Source organism: Acanthochromis polyacanthus, chromosome 18 (genome assembly GCF_021347895.1).
Source record: "Acanthochromis polyacanthus isolate Apoly-LR-REF ecotype Palm Island chromosome 18, KAUST_Apoly_ChrSc, whole genome shotgun sequence".
NCBI lineage: Eukaryota > Metazoa > Chordata > Actinopteri > Pomacentridae > Acanthochromis > Acanthochromis polyacanthus.
In genome coordinates this window covers 3,360,661-3,380,057 of record NC_067130.1, presented here as the reverse complement: position 1 = coordinate 3,380,057, position 19,397 = coordinate 3,360,661, and the positions used below count along the sequence as shown (strand labels likewise).

The following is a 19,397-nucleotide window of genomic DNA, read 5'->3' as shown; positions in this document are numbered from 1 at the left end:
GAAACAGAAATGTCTAACATATTCATAATGATCTTTTTTTAAAAGAGTCCGAAACAAATAAAATTACTTGTTGTTGCTCAATATTTACGTACAGGCTGTAAACATATCTGTTTCTCGCTTTTACATTCGGCCTCAAGTGGCCATTTGAGGAACTGCAGTTGTTCTTTGTTGGTTTCAGGTTGCCGCCTGGTCGTAGCCCTAAAATAAATCTTTTTCTCCCTCAAAGCATCACTGTACAACCAAGTGTCTCTGCACACATTGATACAGCCACAGAGAAACACTTACACACTGTTACTGTCTATTAGAACGAGATAATGACACTGCAAATGCCAGGCGGTAATTAAGTCACAATCAGTTTATTGAATTGGGATTTAAATGTTTGGTTCTCTGTGGGGTTATACTTGTTTAGCAAATGAAGCAAATGTCCTGAATGGGTTGCATAACACGTTAAAAGTCGATCAGTTTAATTTGCGTACATACACTACGTTACAATGATGTCGGTTAATGTTATGTTCCCGCGTTGTTAATCTTTTGTCGCTCGATCTGGTTGCTCAGAGTTGTACTAGAATCCAAAGGACTCAACAGAGTTCTCATGCCTTGCTTGCCACATATTTTTTAGCTCAGAGTTAGTGATAGAGCACATGATCTCCCCTGTGATTTCAGAAAAGGTTAATATAATTAGATGCTGAATTTTATTTGAACTCGATAAATTTCTTCCACTCACACCGTATTGCTGCATTTATATGCCTACATAATCAGCTTTGAGTTTGTTCCAGCCTGAATTTTCTTTTACTTTGCATGTCATATGCAACTATGCAAACAGATTAGATATAAGCTTTTCTCAAATTGTACCAATTCTATGCCTGATACAGGACGAGTTAATAAATAATCTACTCTTTTCTTCCTTTTTCATTCTTGTTGATGTTTTCAGCTGTCACATCTATTGCATTATATAGCTTTGTTTTACCTTACATAAAATAGTTTTTAGGGCGATGCAAATATACTTTCAAATAACTAGGAATGAGGATGTAAAGGGATCATGCCCCCAGAGCCTTAAAATATTGTTTCAGGTTTTCATCATCTCAGCTTCTTACCTGTTTACATCCCTGGAAATTATAATGAAGCATTCTGATACAATGAAAAATGTTATATTCACCCATCAGACGTACCTGTGGGCTGTTTAATAATGTTAAGCACAGTTTTTAAACAGATCCCATCATGTCTTGTGCTCAGTAAGAAAATTAGAAACTACCACAGTGCCATCCTTTTAATACAAGCGGTTATAAGACGTCTATTTTACACGTTCTTTTCCTCCTGTATGCCAGTTTCAACCTGGTCCTAGTCTAATCATAAAACATGAATGGAGCTTCAGTAGGTCACTAGTGTCAGTTACTCAATGTTTGCAAATATTTCATATGTTCTACATGGGTCTGCAACTTTGGATGCTCCTGTCAGGAGACTCTTCTAACAATCGTCGCCTTCATCATGGAAGAAGCTACACTACTCTCACACATGTGTAATTAAAACAGTTGGTAAGATGACACAGAATGCCAGGAAATTTCAGTACAGAACAACCCTGACTTGATGGAGTTGCTCAGATATGTAAATAATTTCATTGGATTCGCAGCAAACGCCTCCTGGAGGAGTTCATCTCTTAACAAGATGTGTGCCTACCGAGACTGAATCAAGGGGAGTAGAGAAGCTTTAGGTCTGAAGATGGAAGACCTCATATATAAACTTAATAACAAAGCTGAGAATATGAAGCTAAAAACACGTAAAAGTCGTTTAAGACTGGCTGGTCTTCACTTGGACCTCCAAACCTGGAGCCCTTGCTGTTTTAAGCAGACTAAGGGGCTCGACACACGGGGAGTGACAGTTGAGGGGGGAATGCGAAAGTCATTGCAACAAGAGATAAATTCAACACACGGTGCACAATACTTGGCAGCGGCAGGGGACGGCGACACACGGCGCGCTGTGCAAAAGCACAGATCGCTTGTCTCCCTCACTTCTGATTGGCTGTGAAATTGGAGGGATTTTTTACGTTTTCAAAGAGTTTCATGACAGAAAAGCATAAAGATGATGAGCCAGAAGATATTGCTTGATTTAGCCATTGGCCGATAAAAGAAAGAAGCGACCCTGGGTCCATGCCATATTGCAAACTCGGAAAGAGCATGGAGAATACCACCATTTGATGCCAGATCTCAAAAAAGATCCAGAAAAATTCCGGGCCTACTTTCACCTTAGCCCAGAACTTTTTTCCAACTTTTTACCATTAATGTATAGGAGCTGACTGCACTATGTAACATGCTGTAAGCTCATTGGTCAGTGAGTGAAACCCTCGCTGATTGGTTGAAGCTCCAGGCGACAGCTAGCCTAGCCGCGCTAGACAACCCACGGCAACGAATTTAATTCTCTGCCAGGATGGGTCTAGTTACCCTCCATAAGGCTCGAGGATGGATTCTCCTAAAACTGGCCGGACCAATCACCATGAAGTGTAGAGTCAGAAGGCAGGCGTAACTAAGTGACGACAGAGGCGCGACGATTCTGACAGAAACAATCGGCGCACAATAAACAGTTATCTTTCGACTCAGCTTTGGCCACAGGCCTTAAAGATTTGAAGCTAAAATTCAACTTGAAAGATAAACAAAGGACGGCACTGAAGTGTTTCATTGAGAAGAAAGACGTATTTGAACTTATGCCGACGGGATATGGCAAATCCTTAATATACCAGTTGGCTCCGCTGGTTGGGAAGCTAATGGGACTTAGCCACAATCCGCCGACGCTCTAGGAACTCCGTCAGCCTATTCGTTGCACTGATTGGTTGTATAACTACCCAATTGCTGCAGAGTGATTTGAAAGACAACCTTTTAGCCCGCCTCCCTCCCTGTCGAGCGTTCCTAGACCCTTGCGTCTTCAGAATTCAGAACATGGGTCTAGCGCGGCTAGGCTAGGCGACGGCGACAAAAGTTGAACATTTTTCAACTTTCTTATATCGCATTGCAAGTCAGCGGGTGCACATCTACGTGAGCGCGTGCAAAATTTCACATGCACGAATGACGCCGTCGCGTTGTTGGGAGGGGGGAAAGCGATGTTCATCTCGTCGCACAGCAGCCATAGAAAATGAATGGAGCGCGACTGTTGTCGCCTCCCGTGTGTCGAGCCCCTGAGGCGCCATGTCCACCACCAAGTGTTTGAAGCTGAGAAAGTTTTCGAAAGCATGAATCTACTTTTCTCTTTACAGACACACAAAAAAATGTCAGCTGGTGTAGAAAACTCCTTAATGCACACGAGTCAGTACAAACTTATGCTCCCAGTCACTTCTTAGTTGGTGGCATTTACTGACTGTAAACATAGTTTTCCTTTTCTATTAAGAAAAAACAATTGCAATGCAGTTTTTTGTAGCTTAATCTGAAGTGTTTTTGATTTTGCACTGATTAATATGCTTGTGTGTTTCCCACCAGACAGTCTTTAGACATTTGCTGTCAGAGAAAGACTTAAGTGCAATTTTCCATAAGTGTTTGCTCGGTAAGATCACCTGAAGGAAACAGACTTAGAAATGCTTCATGTGTCTTTAACAGTTAAAGTGTGATCTCAGTGCTGATGCTAATTATTTATTACCTTTGTGGAAGACTTTATTTTTGTACCCGGAGATGTTTTAAGGCCGACTTCACTAAAAAATTATTTCAAAAAGATCTCTCCTTAGTGGAGTTTATCAGGCCAAATGATTTTGGAGAGAGGATTGGTGGTTTGTATGACTTTTTCCCTGTTTTTTTTTTTTTTTTTTTGCTCAGGGGCAACTACCAGTGTGGAATAGCCTGTTGATGTTGGCGTACATTCTTAGAGCAAGCGTGTTTCTGGTAAGAGGCGCTGCTATTAATTCACAGTTGTAACATTTCTTAAGAGAGATTGCAGAGGAGTCAGTAGCACAGAACTAAGGTTAAAGTTACAATCAGTCGAAGCAGGTTTAGTCTTTTAGCCTCTGGTCCTCAAATACACTGACCATGTAGAGAGTGTTCGGAGGTATTTCTATTGGCATTCTCACCATCATTAGAGGTAAAGTTCAACTAAACGTGTCTCTTGGAAGGAACCATGAAAGACCAGACCTCTGTACTGCCTTTTGATTATCTTTTTCAGGCTCAGTGCTAGCAGCGCACAAAGAAAACAAAGCTGTGAACGTTAACTGAGAAGCTAGATGTAGTTTTAATTTATGTTTTGCCTGTTTTAGTTCATTGTGCTTAATGCTAGTTCAAAACTCACAGAGCCAATCGTCAACATGTACGTCATCTTTGCTTTTCAAATTCAAATTAAACGTCAGCATCCGTTTTACAAGCAGGTGTAAACTTTCATTTGAGTGGTTGAGGCCGCTAGTTTATATTGAACACTTTACAGTATTGTTGGCAGAAACAAGATGTTGTTTTATATAGTGTAGTGTGCATAAGGTCAGACTGGCCTCAGAGTGTAGCTTACCTCTTATTCCTTCTGTTTACAACCACATGATGTTGCACAATGTAAAGGAATCCTGGCCAAAAGGTTGAGGAAGGTGGCAGGCAGCCTTAGCAGACGTCTTGAGTGCAAAAATAGGTGAGGATTTTACTTCCAGTGCTTCTTCATTCACGTGAAGCTCAAAGTAGAAAAATATATTTGCAAGGAGAAAGTCATTTCAAAATTAATCCAGCAACATGGTCTCACCTCTGTCTTATGCATGGGATCACCTACATCCAGACAGCAGGGTGACATGCTTTCCGAGCTGCATGCAAACAAACCATAAACAACATCATCACACAAACTACAAACTCACTGGCATTTTTAAATGCCTCCATATGAGCATCTGAAGTCTAAACTAAATGATGCTTTTCAATACAAAACAAACAAACACAAAGGAAGAAAAAAACCCTCCACTTGGTTTGGCCCAGTGATGTCACTCTGACATCACCAGTATGTTAAATCCAGGAAGTGCTGGGCGGCTCGGTTTCTAAACACTTGGGTCTGGATGGAGTCAGAACAAAGGGACAAAAAAATGTAAGTATGAACAAAGGAACAAACTATCAACCCACTTAAAAAGCTACTGAAAGTAATTATTGGTATGTCTGATAGATGGAAACTGTGAAATAATAATGAAACAAACAAACCCGGGATAGCATGTGCTGCAGTGAAATATACAGATAAAGAAAATAGTAGTGTGTGATGTGTTGAGTGAAAGGAAAGGAAAGTAGTGAAGAAAAAGAAGAGTTGTCACGCATTTTCTCACAAAATAAATGCAGTTTCAGCTGCGTACTCTTTACTCATGCCTTTATTTTTTGGTCATTCTTCAAGATAAGATCATCCTTGAAACTAAAAATCAAAGATGAGAACGATGACAGATCCCAAAAACCATAAATTATGCAGCTGAGATTCTCCCATTTGTTTCATTAACAGGGTTCAAGCCTCGCCCTGAGTTCTCCACCGTCTTTATGGTTTCACCCCGTTCAGGTAAGTGGGATTCATAATTACAGTACCATAAGAGACCAGTGATATATAAAAGCAAAGTTTTATCTCCCTGAAGCAAGAATTTTATGTTAGACTCACAGGAATATCATAAATGGGTGAACAAAAATGTTCAAGTTGGCAGAACTTTTGTCAAAACTTGTTGACACGTTGAATAAAATCAACGGAAATCAAATCTATTCTCTCACGTTACCTTGAAATCTTCAGTATTTTTAAACTTTTCTGTTGTTTTATTGCAGTGTATGAAAACCAAAAAGGTTAGACTGCTGTTTAAAGAAAAAAAATGGAGGCAGAAACCCTTGAAAATAATTTATAAAGGGTGAGTTCGACTGATGTTAGATTCTCATGTCAGCCTGGTTTTACGGTCACATAAAGCTAACTGTGTCATTAGAGCTTATTAAAACCAGAAGACAAACTAAAAAGAGAAAACGGTGTTAAAAGGGGAGTTTGGTGAAGGGCCGTACGAATAAATCTGGACTTTACAGCTTTATTCTGGTTCTTAACTTGGGTGTAATGATCTGTGGCATCTTAAGTTTTCAACTCAGTGCAAACATCGTGGAGTAGTTAACAGCGACCTTTCCCCCTTTTCCCTTTGACATCTGGACTGGTGCCTGAAAGAGCTGAAATCTGCAGAATTTCCACACCTCCTTACAGGGAATATAAGAATATGTGCATCTGTAATGAAAAGATAAGAAAAATTCTGTACAGTTGCTATGAATGGGGAAAATTCGCTTCAAAGACAAGGCTGTGAACATACATATGTCTGTTGTAAAGCTGGACATTTTAACGCAGATCTATGAGGATTGATTCGCTTCTGGAGCCAGCCTCGATGGCCAGTTTTTCTGCGCTGGCTTCATCTGTCAGCCCCCGAGGTTGCCCGCTTGATTGCAACTGATTACGTTGGCTCTCAGTTGAATAGTTGTTTTCCAAAACATCTAAATTCTTGGATCGTGTAAGTCGAGCACAACAGTCCCTGCAATTGTCAGATTTCGTCAAGCATGTGTGATATCATTAGTCATGTGTTTTACTTTTGTTTTTTTAATGATGTCCCCTAAATTGGTAACTTGAAACTCACGAACAAATGTGCAGTTTTCACATCTTACATCAAGCAGTCACATGTTCGCTGTCTATTCACGACTAAGGATTCGACCAAACACACTTACAACCGCAACAGAAACATTATTTTTGAACACGGAAGAACCCGGCCAGGTAAATAAGGAAGAAGGGGCAAGTGAGAAGAGGAGTAAAGATTTGTGGTGGTGTAGTGAAGGGAAGACACCAAAATCGAGGGAGAAACAGAAGTGTGCAGAGACAGAGCTGTCGTCTAATGAACGGTGGTCGTACAACGGTCGAGGCTGGTCAATGAGCAGCTTATTGTAAGTCATGCATCAGCGTCTTCAACTATATTGCATCCTCGAGGAAGCACAGCTTTGGAATTATACGCCCCGCTATAGCAAGACAGAAGAACTGAAGTAAAACAATGCAGTACAATAACATCAAGCCAATAAATGTCAGAGAAAACTCACACTGTGTGAGTATGTATGAACACACGATGCACATGCTACAGCGCATAAACAGTAATATCTATTTCTGATCTCCAGTGTGTCAAACTGGTTGGGATTTGGAAGAAGGGCAATTTTCACACCTCAGCGAGAGCAAAAGATCTGCAACATGGCTGCAGAAAATACTGCTGTTACACGAAGACAGATCGGACAGAGTGCTACCTTCAGTGGACAATGGCGCCTTTCAAAATACCAGCTCTGTGAGCATCTCTGCAATAAACAGCAGCATCTGATGACCATGAAACAACTCGAGAAAAATAGGTGCCATTTTATAAAAACATTGACAGAGTAAAGGAGCCGCAGTAAAAGTGTGAACAGGGGTGAACTATACCCGGTATATCAGACAATGTTATCGGTTTTCCTTTGCGTGCTGACAGTATATAGGCCTGTGTGTTTTTATAGAGGATGCAGGGAAGAGCGCAGAACATTTTAACTTCTCTGTGACTGTCCGATTCCACAGTAAAACTGCTTTGTTGATTGTTGATGGGACTAATGGAGGAAATGAAATCCCTGACATGCTTGTGTTTGCGAGGTTGATCAGACTGGCCAAAGGCAGGAGACGTGGCTGAAATGTTACAGACCTCCGAGCCACTCTTGGTGTCCCATGTCAGTGTGGCAACATCACTATCTGTGCTGCAATATCTGGGCACACATATTTCCAACACCCAGAAAATATTCTTATACACCGTCTTCAGAGATCTTGTCCATAAGAATGAGAAAAGTTTGGTAAAGTATGTCTTTCCAGCCTCCACCATTGGGAAATGCAGTTCCTTCCACTATATTCTCCCTTCCAGTCTTTTCTGAATTCAAGTGGGAGGTGCATGATCGCTGGTGTAAAGAACAAATGCCCCTGCTTGCTGCAATGGATGCTCCTTGCAGAGTAGATCGTTGCAGAGGGTAAGCAACAAGATTTCTTCCCCTGTTGCATCCTAAGGGGGGAAATATCAGGTGTGTTGTTGAGAGAAATCTGTTGCCAGACAGGAAATCTAGCTTTACTGCGCTCCAGTGTTTGTCCATACATTATTTAACTTAGTTTTTGTGTAGATGTATCTTTCTATTATACTGTGCTGTGTAGGTGTTCTGTTTACTGTGGTGTAACACACAATAGCATCCAGTTAGTTATAGGAAAAAGAGAACATTCAGTGTTAATAAAAAAAAAAAAAAGCATACAAAACTAAAATATGTACATAAAGGAACATTTTCAAGGTCCACTGCCATACTGTCCAAGCATCTGCACAATCTACCTACAATGATGTATAAAATTCTGAAGGAACTTTTAAATTCTGAGGGCATTCACTTTATATACAGTCACGGAACAAAATATTTTTCCACCCTTGTTTTCTTCAATTTCTTGTCCATTTTAATGCCTGATACAACAAACTTTTTGTTGTTATCGTTATATTTGTCCAAACAAATGTACCTTTAATGACACCAGGCAATAAAATGAACAAGAAACTGAAGAAAACAAGGGTGGAGTAATCATTTTTTCTATGACTGTATGTGAGAATAGCTTTGCCTCTAAGTCAGAGTTCAGTGTTTTTTCGACCTTTCGCATTGCGTTTCACTTTGCCAAATTATTCCCGATGGCAAATGCCCCAAGAGCTTTGAGAATGTTATCACAGTTTCAAGGAAGCGGCCAAAGCAATTGAGAAAAACTATAATAAGTGTCAGCACGGCGAGGGCTAGTTAGCGTTGCCGGGTCTCTGGCAATCCAGCGACGCAGTGACCCTGACAGATACAAAAAGCTGCACTACAGGGGACGCAGCCAAGCAATGCATCATGGAAGCAATGTTCTAGTCATTCTGCTGTCTCTCTTCTTCCTTTTTTTCCCCCCTCTGTGTTTCATGCCCTCCTCCCACATCTTGCAAGGACATCCCCCGCCAGCATGTGAATCTGCATTTGTTGTTACAACTAAGACTTCACTGTGGTGGTCGCGGCGTCCGACCGTCAGGAAAACACAATGTTTTCCCCGAAAGTTGTTCCATGTCCTTCTCAAAAAAGGGTTTCCAGTTTCATAGTTTTCGGTAAACAAACTCTCACCTCAGGTTATTTTTACGTGTGAAGAAGAGATGAGCTGCTGAGTGGTCCCCAGACTTTTTCAGTAATTAATAAAAATATTTAAAGTCTAGCGGTGTTGCAGATGTGTTTCATTGAATGTTTGCATTATTCATGTTTGATGTCTTCTTGCCTGGCATTAATATTCATAATACAGCCATTATTGTATCCAGGATTTTCATTCAATAAGTGAAACCTGAAAATAATGAGTCCAGGTATAAGCTAAAGGCAGCAGTTAGGAACCTTCAGCAGTCAGTGTTTCATTCTTGGCTGGACCAGACTTTTACTGCATGTCATTCCCTTGCTGCCTCCCCCCATATTTGAAGTCTCTTTTCACGGTCACTGTCTAATCACAGCAAAAAAGGCCAAAAGAAAGGCTGCAGTCAAAAGCCTTTGCAGCTAAAATATGACAGAAAGTTTCTGTTTTTATGCCTAAATTAAACCCACAAATCCCCATGTGCGTCACGGAAGTACAGATTCGGTGGGCAGAAGGAATCTTTTGCATGAAAAATGAACCTCTCTATTTGTAAAACTCACTAAGTAAAGTTTTTACTTGCTGATTATTCGTGTGAGTTTGAAGCATCGCTATCTGCACCAAAGTGCTTCCTATCAAGCAGGCAGAATTAGGCCACGGAGACGTACTAAGGAGCACGACTCAAAGGACTGATAGAAACTTAGAAGGCAAATGAAGTCTTTTGGCTGTCCAACTAACTGTTAGACCACAGCTTTCTGTTTTCCGCTGAGGCCGTTCAGCTGCATGTTGAAAGACCTGCGATTCTGCCAAGTAATGACATAATTTCTCACAATACCGAATTTCCTGCCTGGACACTTTCATCAGTCCGCTGAGGGAACAAGAAGGATGGGAACGATGTAAAACAATATTCAACAAGTACAGCAGCCGATTTAACATCGGTTCAATCTAATGTCTCAGTTTCGAACTAATCTGACTGTGGGCAGGCTGTACTCTGACCTCAAAAATGTCAAATTTTGAGGTCTGCTGTTAATAATATGCAGCGTATGCACCATGATGAGTCTATATTGTGTGGACTAATGGCTACTGGAAGGCATCTTAAGACCTCACAGTTTGGCAAAATTCACAACCAGTGTCCCTCTCTGTGTCCATTTCCTTCTCTCTCTTGTTTTCATATTAGCGCTGTGTGTTTTTGTGCCCGTAAATCAAAAAGACGGACACTCCTTAGGAACGTGCCATATTTTCTGCATCACAGGTTGACCTTCATCGCAAACAATGAAAGCATCAGAGAGAAAATAAAATCAAGCAAGTAAGACTGTTCTAGGTGGAAGATTGGTATTTGGGATTTTATTCTTGAATTAATCTTCCGAAAATCCCATCACAGCCATTCAGTCCAAATCATTGTTCGACATTCTGACCAAGTAATTACCAGCAGAACTGGGCACAAATGCGTCAGATGTCAGAACAACTTTCAGCTATTTTTTTTTTACTTTGGGTCTACAAACCAAAGTAGGAACCTGTTGTCATTAAGCCACTCTGAAAATGTTTTGCTTCAAGGCATTTCAGATGCTTTAGCACAGTAATGGTGACTAAATGAGCACAAAAACTGCTTCTGTGGACAGTTTGTGTCAAGAAAAAATGCTCTAAAACACATAAGCATGAGGCGCACTGCAACTAATAAGTCATCAGATCAGTAATTTCCAGTCTTTAACCTGACAAAACAGGACAAGGCCACTTAATAGATGTGAGATTCACTTATGTGGCATTTCAAAAGCTGTGAAATTGAAGGGTAATAATGACGATTATGGAGCGTAACTGTGGCAACCTGAGCTAATGCTCATTGGTATGATAATTGCAATGATAATCTCATCTACGGTTATTGGTCTCACCAGCCTCCTCAGTATTTATTGTTCTCTTAGGGATTTTTCATGCTTTCAGGGTCTGCAAGGGTACATGTGGTGCAAATTTCATCACTTAACCAAGTCTTTGAGGGGACGAGCGGCCGTCTGTTTGGTCTTCCATGCCTTGAAAATTCAACATTTGAAGAGTTTGAAATGAAGTAGTCACTGCTGGACTGTGGAGGAGCTTTGTTTGTCTATACTCTCATCAATGAAACACAGTAGGAAGTTCTCCAGAAATCCTGTGCTACTCCGCAAAAACTCACAATCTTACCAAGTCTATTTGTCTTATTTTAAGTCAAAATGTCTCATCCCACTTGATTTAAGATAAATTCACTTAACAAATGACATTTCAGCAAGATAGAGAGACTTGTTTTAAGACAATGTATCTTAAAATATCTTGTTAAGTCAAACGATCTTGAAATTATCTCGTTTTGAGTTGTATTTTACAAGAAAACTCACAATAAGTTTTATATATCTCAAATTAGGAGGTTGCATGAAAGCAGAAATCTATTTTTGAGTGAAAAACTACTATTTTTAAAGCATGTCTGGCTTATTTTAAGACACCTAAGCTTGACAATCCTGGTAAAATATAGCTTAAAATAAGTTTTCCTGGCTAATTTTAAGATCTCAATATTCTAAATATCATGTCTTATTTCAAGAAGCCATTTTTCACAGGTTCTACCGGCAGATTTTTTCACTTATTTCAAGGTAAAAGTTACTTTAAATAAGTTATTTTTTCTTGTTTTGAGAGGGGCATTTTTTCTAGTGTATGTTCACCCACTGTACCCAGCACACTTCAAGTATAATTACTGATACGGTGCTACAACGAGCTGCACACATGGATCATGACTTGGCCTTTATGTGTCGTTTGTCTGACTTCTATCCTTTCTTATTTTCTCTGCCTTCCTTCACCCTCAACCCAACCAATAAAGGCAGATGGCTTTCCTGCCTGAGCCTATTTAAAGTTTTTTTTCTTCTCACTGTCAAAGAGTTGCTAAAAAGTGAATATTTGTTGTGTTTCTCTCCAAAACGTAACATTTTAGAAGTCTTGATTTCACTCAGTGAAGTGCCTTGAGTTCGGTGCTGTGTGAATACAACTGAGCTGAATCATTTATTTAAAGTAAAAATCATCGCATAAACCGAAGGAGCCATCCGCTAATCAAGGGTGAGCTTAGGATGAGGATAGTTGGACTCCTCCTGAACTCTGTAATTGACTTTTTCTATATCCCGCTGCCCCCTTTAATTAACGTTATCAGAGAAAAAGGCCTAATTAACACAAACAATGACACTGCTGCAAAGCCTGCACACTAAATCACGGAGTTAAAAACAGACCAGGTTTGATTTAGTAGAGCGCACGCACAATACTGGTTCAACCTGGCTCCATAGCAAAGGATGGCTTTCACCCAGTCTTCATTTTCTTCATTTTTAGTCATGATTTTTGGTATATTTATCCAGATTACAGTATGATTGTTTTTATTTTTTGCACATTAAAATTGCAAAAGGTACAGCTGTCCCTTATTTTAATTTATATAAATAACCAGATAATAATAAAAGATGAGCCAATTCGCAAAAATAGTGCCAAAAAAAACATAAAATAATGGCATCCTCAAATATGCCGTTATTTTATTGGCATATGGACTAGAGACGGAAACGCGCTGACCTGAACCTACTGTACATGAATGATGACTCATTCTCTGGTAATTTCACGATGGCAGCCTCAGCTGGCTCTTGACTTCTTTTCAGAATAATAAAACGATGAAATGCTCAAGAGATCGTACGAAGAAGTCATGCATAAGAGTCCACGTCCAACTGTTAGAGTTCAGCCGAGACATTAATTGGGTGGAAACGTCAGGAGCTGGAATGGTACACCGAGAGAGAACATTAATATCATTATCACAGCTGCAGCCTCGGTGAAAATGAAATAGTTCTTATTACAGAGTGTGTTTGTACTTTTTCACCTTCTGAAGCTCGCATCTCAGTTAATGCTGGGGTCATTTACAGCCATGACGATACAAGGTCTGAAAAAGCTGTCTGAAAAACACCTCGTGGCTTGTTTCTTTTTTGTTGAATACATGTGTTGTGAAATAATTTTTCAAGGCTCGGTTTGATTTGATCAGACTGTCTCTCTTCAGCATAATAAAATAAGCAGAAGAGATTCATCCCATGGCTTTGTTAATAAACAGTTTTAACCTTTTTCCTGATTACTTATTCATAGAAGCATCATTTAGTTGAATGTGCTCTTCTTTGAGGATTCAAAATATTCCATTTCCCCTTTGATTCCTCTGTTGAAATTACATTAATGGAACCATCAGAGTGCAAGTAAACGAACTTCGCATCATTGCTCCGCTTTCCCCGCCTCTCCTTTTAATTTGTCCAGAGTGAACGACTTCCTTCATTGGGGTGAACATTTATAATCCCACAGAACGGAGGAAGCACCGACCACTCTCGTTTTAGCAATCAATTAGCTTTAAAAAGGGAAAAAATGCAAACATCCTGTGCAGCAGTTGTCCTAATTCCCTTACAAATGATGTTTCTCAGTTTCTTTGCGAGTATATGCGGAAAGCAAGCCGACAAGCAACGGTTAAAACCAATTTATTTCTATGTTAGAGGGGGAGAGTGAGGGTGAGGAGGAATGGTGGCGAAGGCTAATAGCTGAGGGAAGCTGATGGAGGAGCAGGCTGAGGAGGGAGTTGCAGGAAGGCATGTGGTGGAGCTGGCAGTGTGGCAGGCTGGATGAGCTGCAGATCAGCTGATAGCTATAGGAGCAGATCAGCACTGGGCAGGCTGGCAAGCAGAGTGGACATGAAGCACCAACCATCCTCGTTCCCAAGACGTCAAATAATGCCGTTTTGTCAGAGCTGCTGGTGTCTGAGAGATACGAATAGAGCATTATTTTTTTTAGGTTTTTCAGTTTAAAAATCCTCAAGGTATTTTTACGTGTGAATTACAGACTTAGGTCTCTTCCTGATCAGAACTGGGATATTTTTGTGATCATAGCATACAGTTTTCTGATTAAGTTGCGTGTTATAGGTCAATGGCAGATGGAGCTCACAGGGGGCAGTGGTGAGCAGGACAGGACTGTGAGCTGCCACGGGGTCCAGAGAGGAAGAAGTCAGGAAAGGTGTGTGTGGTCTAATCAAGCGTCAGGTGTGTGCAGCACCTGTGGCAGTTTGCACAGCATGCTGAAAATTAGCAGCTAGCATCCTACTGCCCAGCTGGTTGGGGTGTATTCCGTCCTGTTTGTAAAACGAATAACGGTTCCAAAATAGATTAAAATTGTCGATGAAGCCCAGACCATAGTCTCTGCAGGCAAAAAGCAGGTATGGAGTCTGAGAAGTCGGCTGAACCGCTAAACTCCAGGAGCCAGTGTTGGGATACAAACACCTCTATAAGTGAAGAAGGTCTCTAAAATCAGCTGTCGTCAACACAGATTGGTTACGGGCGGTGTCATTACAACCAACATGAACAAAAATTCTGGTGACTGTGGATGGCAGTGAGTGTAAAACCTCCGGGAGGATGACGGCCACAGTAGCACCAGGAAAGCAGCGAGTGACTGTTAAAGTAGCGGATATTCCTGATGATGGAGTCCCCCACAATTAATGTGGTCGGAGGGAAGAGGGGACGGGGGGAGCCGGTTTTGCCTCACTTGGATCAGATGGGGCCCGGGTGTTCTCTGGATGCTGCGGCTTGGAAGTGGCGTGTCGAGAAGAGGATCCCAGCGAGTGGCATCAGACCGCGTCCCCCAGCATCCTGCGCCGAAACACGAGTCAGTGGGGCGGGATGTCCTGGGTCCCGGCTCAGGGCACTCGGAGGTTGCAGGAATGGAGACGACCGCTGAAGCCGTGAGGGTGGAAACACCAGCTGGAACCGTAGTGAGGGAAGAGCCGACCAGAGCCGCCAAGGAGGAAGCACCAGCTGGGAGAACCAGCTTCGGAACAGCCACCGGGTCCGACTCTTTGGCAAGTGGCGGAAAGTCATCCAGACTCAGGGCCTCACACCGGTTGGACAGTAGGAGTTCACAGGCACAGGGGGATTGCCGGCTGGTTTTGCAGGCCTTCCTGCCAGATGCCACCTACCAGGACTCATGCAGTGGAGTGGAGCTCCGTTGTTCAGGTTTGGAGTAGAAACCACAGCGGCAGCAGGCATAAGCTTAGGCTTCACACCCAGCAACAGCCAGCAGTCTTCGGCTTGGAGATGTGGCAATGGGGCCGAGGCAGCAAGCCCGGATGAAGCAGGAGCCCCTCCGGGACCAGTGGCAAGCTGGGAGGTGGGGGCCGTGTCAGCACATGCCGAGGGCGGCGGATAAACGTCGGTGGCCGGGATGGTGAGGCCCAACTCAGCTGAGCTGGCGGGCGGACCTGCGCCCAGCTTGACTACAGAGTCCAGTAGTATTTCCTCATTTCGGATCCAGTAGAGGTCGGAGATACGGCGTTGAAGATCGGCGATTGACCGGGATTTTTGGAGACAGCCATCGCACTCATGTGGAGTGGGGCCTCAGCCATGGATGTAGAGTAGAGAAGGTTCTTGGATGACGATGATCAATTTTACCATTAATTTCAGGCTAAACTTGTGGGGCTGATTAATCACAGCCACTAGTGAAATGTGACAATAATTTAATCTCGTTCAAAATAATTTAAAACCCGCTCAAAGCTCTCCTGGCTGGCCTTGAAACTTGCAAGCGAGATGCTCGGTGGAGATCGCTCAGCACAGCACACAGGATGGGTGTGATGTGGTTTTGCTTCGTCAGGATCCTGGCAGCGCTGTTTTGAATATATTGGAGCTTTTGCAGGCTCTCGCTAGGGCTCTCGATGAGAAGTGTGTTGCAGTAGTCCAGCCTGGAGGAGACCAAGGCGTGGATGAGTTTCTCTGCATCAGAATAGGTGAGGGTGGGATGGAGTTTAGCGATATTTTTGAGATGGAAAAAATGAAGACTTGCACAGATGTTTGATGTGGTTGTTGAATGTCAGGGGAGGGTTTAGTCTCACACCAAGGTTGGTATCTGCTGATGAGATGGGAATGTCATGTCTGGAAAAGATGATGGCGGTTATGGAGGATGATTGGACCTGATGAGGGTTGCCGACAAGAATGGCTTCAGTTCTGGAGCTGTTTAGTTGGAGAAAGAGTGAAAATGAATAATACTGAAACTTGCAAACCTCGATCGACTGACCTGTTCGTCAAACTGAAAGCCTTTTCAAAGGTTCTTTGATGCAAAAAGAAGAACTTGCTTCAAATGGGTATTGGAGTTCTCCAAACAAAGCAGTTTAGTTGTGTTGGATTGTAATTTTGTGGCACTACTCTAATGCCAGACTATGATTTTTCTAGTTTCATTTTATTCAATGACTTCAAACTGCCTTTCACTCGCTGTTCAGTTTAGGCACCAAAACTGCTTGCTTTAATCCAGGAAATGTCGCAGTTTTGTGTAAAATAGACCCATTTACAACAGTAACCATAAATTACAGGAGAAGAACAGGAACGACGCCTGCAGAGAACTTTCTGCTGCAGTCTCAGTGTGTCTATAAATGACATTCTTTTCAGGTCTCTGTGACTAACCAGCACACTGAAAAATGGCATTAAAGGGTACCCAGCGTGTTTTAATTCCACACAAAGGGGTCCTGACTGAGGCTTGAAGCATAGGTAGAGCAGGATTAATAAAATTTAAAAAAAAGGTGAGGAAAAACCACAAGAAGTTTAAAGCCAAAGTGTAAGGAGCTGCTGCTTTGGAACCACACTGTCTGAGTGAACAATGTGGCAGAGAGAGCAGGAGGAAGCAGAGTTTAAGTGTTGCTTTGATGAGATGATGAGAGGCAGGTGTGTAGGCTGATGCAATCAGGAGAACGGGAGGAGCGCCATGTCCACAGAGAGGCAGACAGACACACAGACAGACAGGGGAGCACAGAAACACAAGGGAGGGGAAATCAACACAAACACAAGGGATGAACTAAAGGTACAGCCAAGACCGTGACAATGCATGTCTGTGAGCAGGAAACGAATCAAAACGAGGCATCTGTCTGTCGTGGAATAAAGGAACATGGTGTTTTTTTCAGTTTTGTTTAAAATACAGCAATGATTCCGTTGAAAATGTGCAATTCTTCATTAGCGCAGAGCCAGTGAACATGATCAGGGCACCAGGTGCTGCAAACACCGTCCAGAATTGGCCGGTGTGGGCAGATTCCCTATCTTGTCAGTCCAGTTTGTTCCCGTGGTGACGCTCTTCTAAGTGAATCTGAACATCTGATCTGCTCATGACCTGCAGCTGAACTAATGTGACTATTAACAATTAAATATAAATGTTGCTTTTCTATGCATAGTATGGAAATGGATTTATTTTTTTCAGTGGCAACTAGAGAAATAACATTCAAAGGAAGGTGAATACAGACTCTGAATTCTGTCATTTATCATGAAGTCTGCATGCACCGGATCTGTCATGTCTGACGTATAACTCCATTGTATGCAACTGTGCCTTTGTACTGTGTTTGACCTCTCTGCACACAGTGTTTACTGTCGCAGCTGACTGCCTTCTCTAAGTGACTGTGTGAGCTAAACTCACAGCGGTAGCCCACTGAGCTTGATTTGAACAATACGGCAAATGAAAGGGGAAGATTATTTATTTTTGTTCCAGAGTGCGGCACATCCAGAAAGCGGTTTCCAAAATGAGCCTTTTTCTTGGTTTGAGAGGCGACAGAGCCACTGATTGGTCTCACAGCCGGCAGTGGGGGAAAAAAAACTCTCCTTTTTTTGTGCGATGCTTTCTTCGGTGCCGGCAGTTGACCTCCGGATCAGGTTTGCGACTAGACCTTGTAAAACATCAGCGGCCCGTTTTGTCTGCCTCCTTGTTTGATCTGGTTCGGTACTCTTCCGCTTCTTGTGCTCCATTGCGAGGTGTCCGTCTTCACAGGAAATAAGAGAGAACTCCTGAGATTTTCCTGCTTCCTAATTGTGTCTTTAAGTCATCACATTCTCACACACCTATTACTGCAATCTACTACCACAGACGGCATCTTTTGAGTTTGGTATAATTTGTTAAACATAGTTTTAGACGGCTATCCTGAATTCTCCTCTTGTCCCTGTGCGCTGGGTCGATAACATTTTGTCGTGTTTGTGTTCTTTAAACACCTTATTTGTAGGAAATGTTACAGTCAGTTGAAACAGACCTGACAGAAGTCAAACCGGCACCTATTATTCAGCTTTAGTTGTTCCCCTTAGTTGTTTTATAGGCCCTTTGTTAATTTAATTTCTAGCTGTAATTCAGTTTTTACTATCAGCATTCACTGTTAATGGCAAGAGCTGCTTGAATAAATGAAACCTCTGAATCGCAGCTCTGTTTCTGTGCCTCACGCTGTTCTCAAGGTGCTGCTGCTTTTTACTGTGCATACAAATAATCACAATTTTTAAATGACACTGCTGAAAATGCACAAAAATAACAGCGATCGGCCTCAACATTAAAACCACCTGCCTAATCCTGTGTAAGTCCATCTTGTGTCACCGAAACAGAACCAGCTTGTCTGGGCTTGGACATTCGTTAGTAGATGACACACATGACATTATTTGCAGATCCTTTGAGTCCTGTCGGTTGTGAATTTTTGCAAATAAGGGATCGGATTAAGATCTGGGGAGTGTGGAGAACTTGTCGTTAGCATGGCCTCATGGAGACGTTCCTCCATTCATTCCTGAATGGTTTTGGCAGAGTGACAGGGCGCATTGTCCTGCCAGAAGAGGCCAGTACCCCACGGTGGGAGTGCCGTTGCCACTGGAGGGGTTTCTTGGTCTGCAGTAATGTTTAGGAGGGTGATATACGTCAAAGTAATATCCACACGAGTGCCAGGACCCGAGATTTCCCAACAGAACATTGCAGTCGCCTGTCAGTGCTTTTAATGTTGTGACAAGTTGGTGTATATTGTGTTAAAAATAAATATTATTATCTAGTAGTTTGTAATCTTTGAAAGACGGCGGTTGACAGTAGGGACAGACCAATTATAGGCGCTGGTATTTGGCATTTTTTTCAGTTATCAGTATTGTTACTCTCATTGATTAATAGTCACTAAATAAATGCACTACTGTGGGTCTGCTGCTGTGATCTCAGAAATCTCTCTCAGTTCAGCAAAGTTTCTGCTAAAACACAATCTGGAAAACTGAGACAGAGAAATACAAGAGATCTAGCAGCGACAAAAACAGAACTGTGCACGGAAATGTAGGAGACAAACTGTTCAATGTCAAATCAGTAAACCGAGCAGAACGTCATAGCCTCCTGCGATGTTCTGACTTCTTCATTATTATTGCAAGAAGCTGCTTTACTAATGGAGAAGCCAAGTTATGAATGCATGCTGTTAAAGTATCACATTTAATCTGTATCAGTTCAAAAATATTGCTTATTTGTCTTTCTGGATGACCAATAATCGCCCTGAAAAACCCCACATCAGTCCATCC

The 19,397-nt window shown here is 42.0% G+C and overlaps 1 long non-coding RNA gene across 1 annotated transcript in view; it reads left to right on the top strand.

Annotated features, from left to right (window-relative positions):
• Nucleotides 1-5,410: 5,410 nt before the first annotated feature.
• Nucleotides 5,411-19,397, top strand: part of LOC127530770 (uncharacterized) — a 47,846-nt gene continuing 33,859 nt past the window's right edge. Inside the window, exon 1 of the long non-coding RNA XR_007937408.1 lies at nucleotides 5,411-5,469. This is a non-coding gene — a long non-coding RNA (uncharacterized LOC127530770). The remainder of the gene's footprint in view (nucleotides 5,470-19,397) is intronic.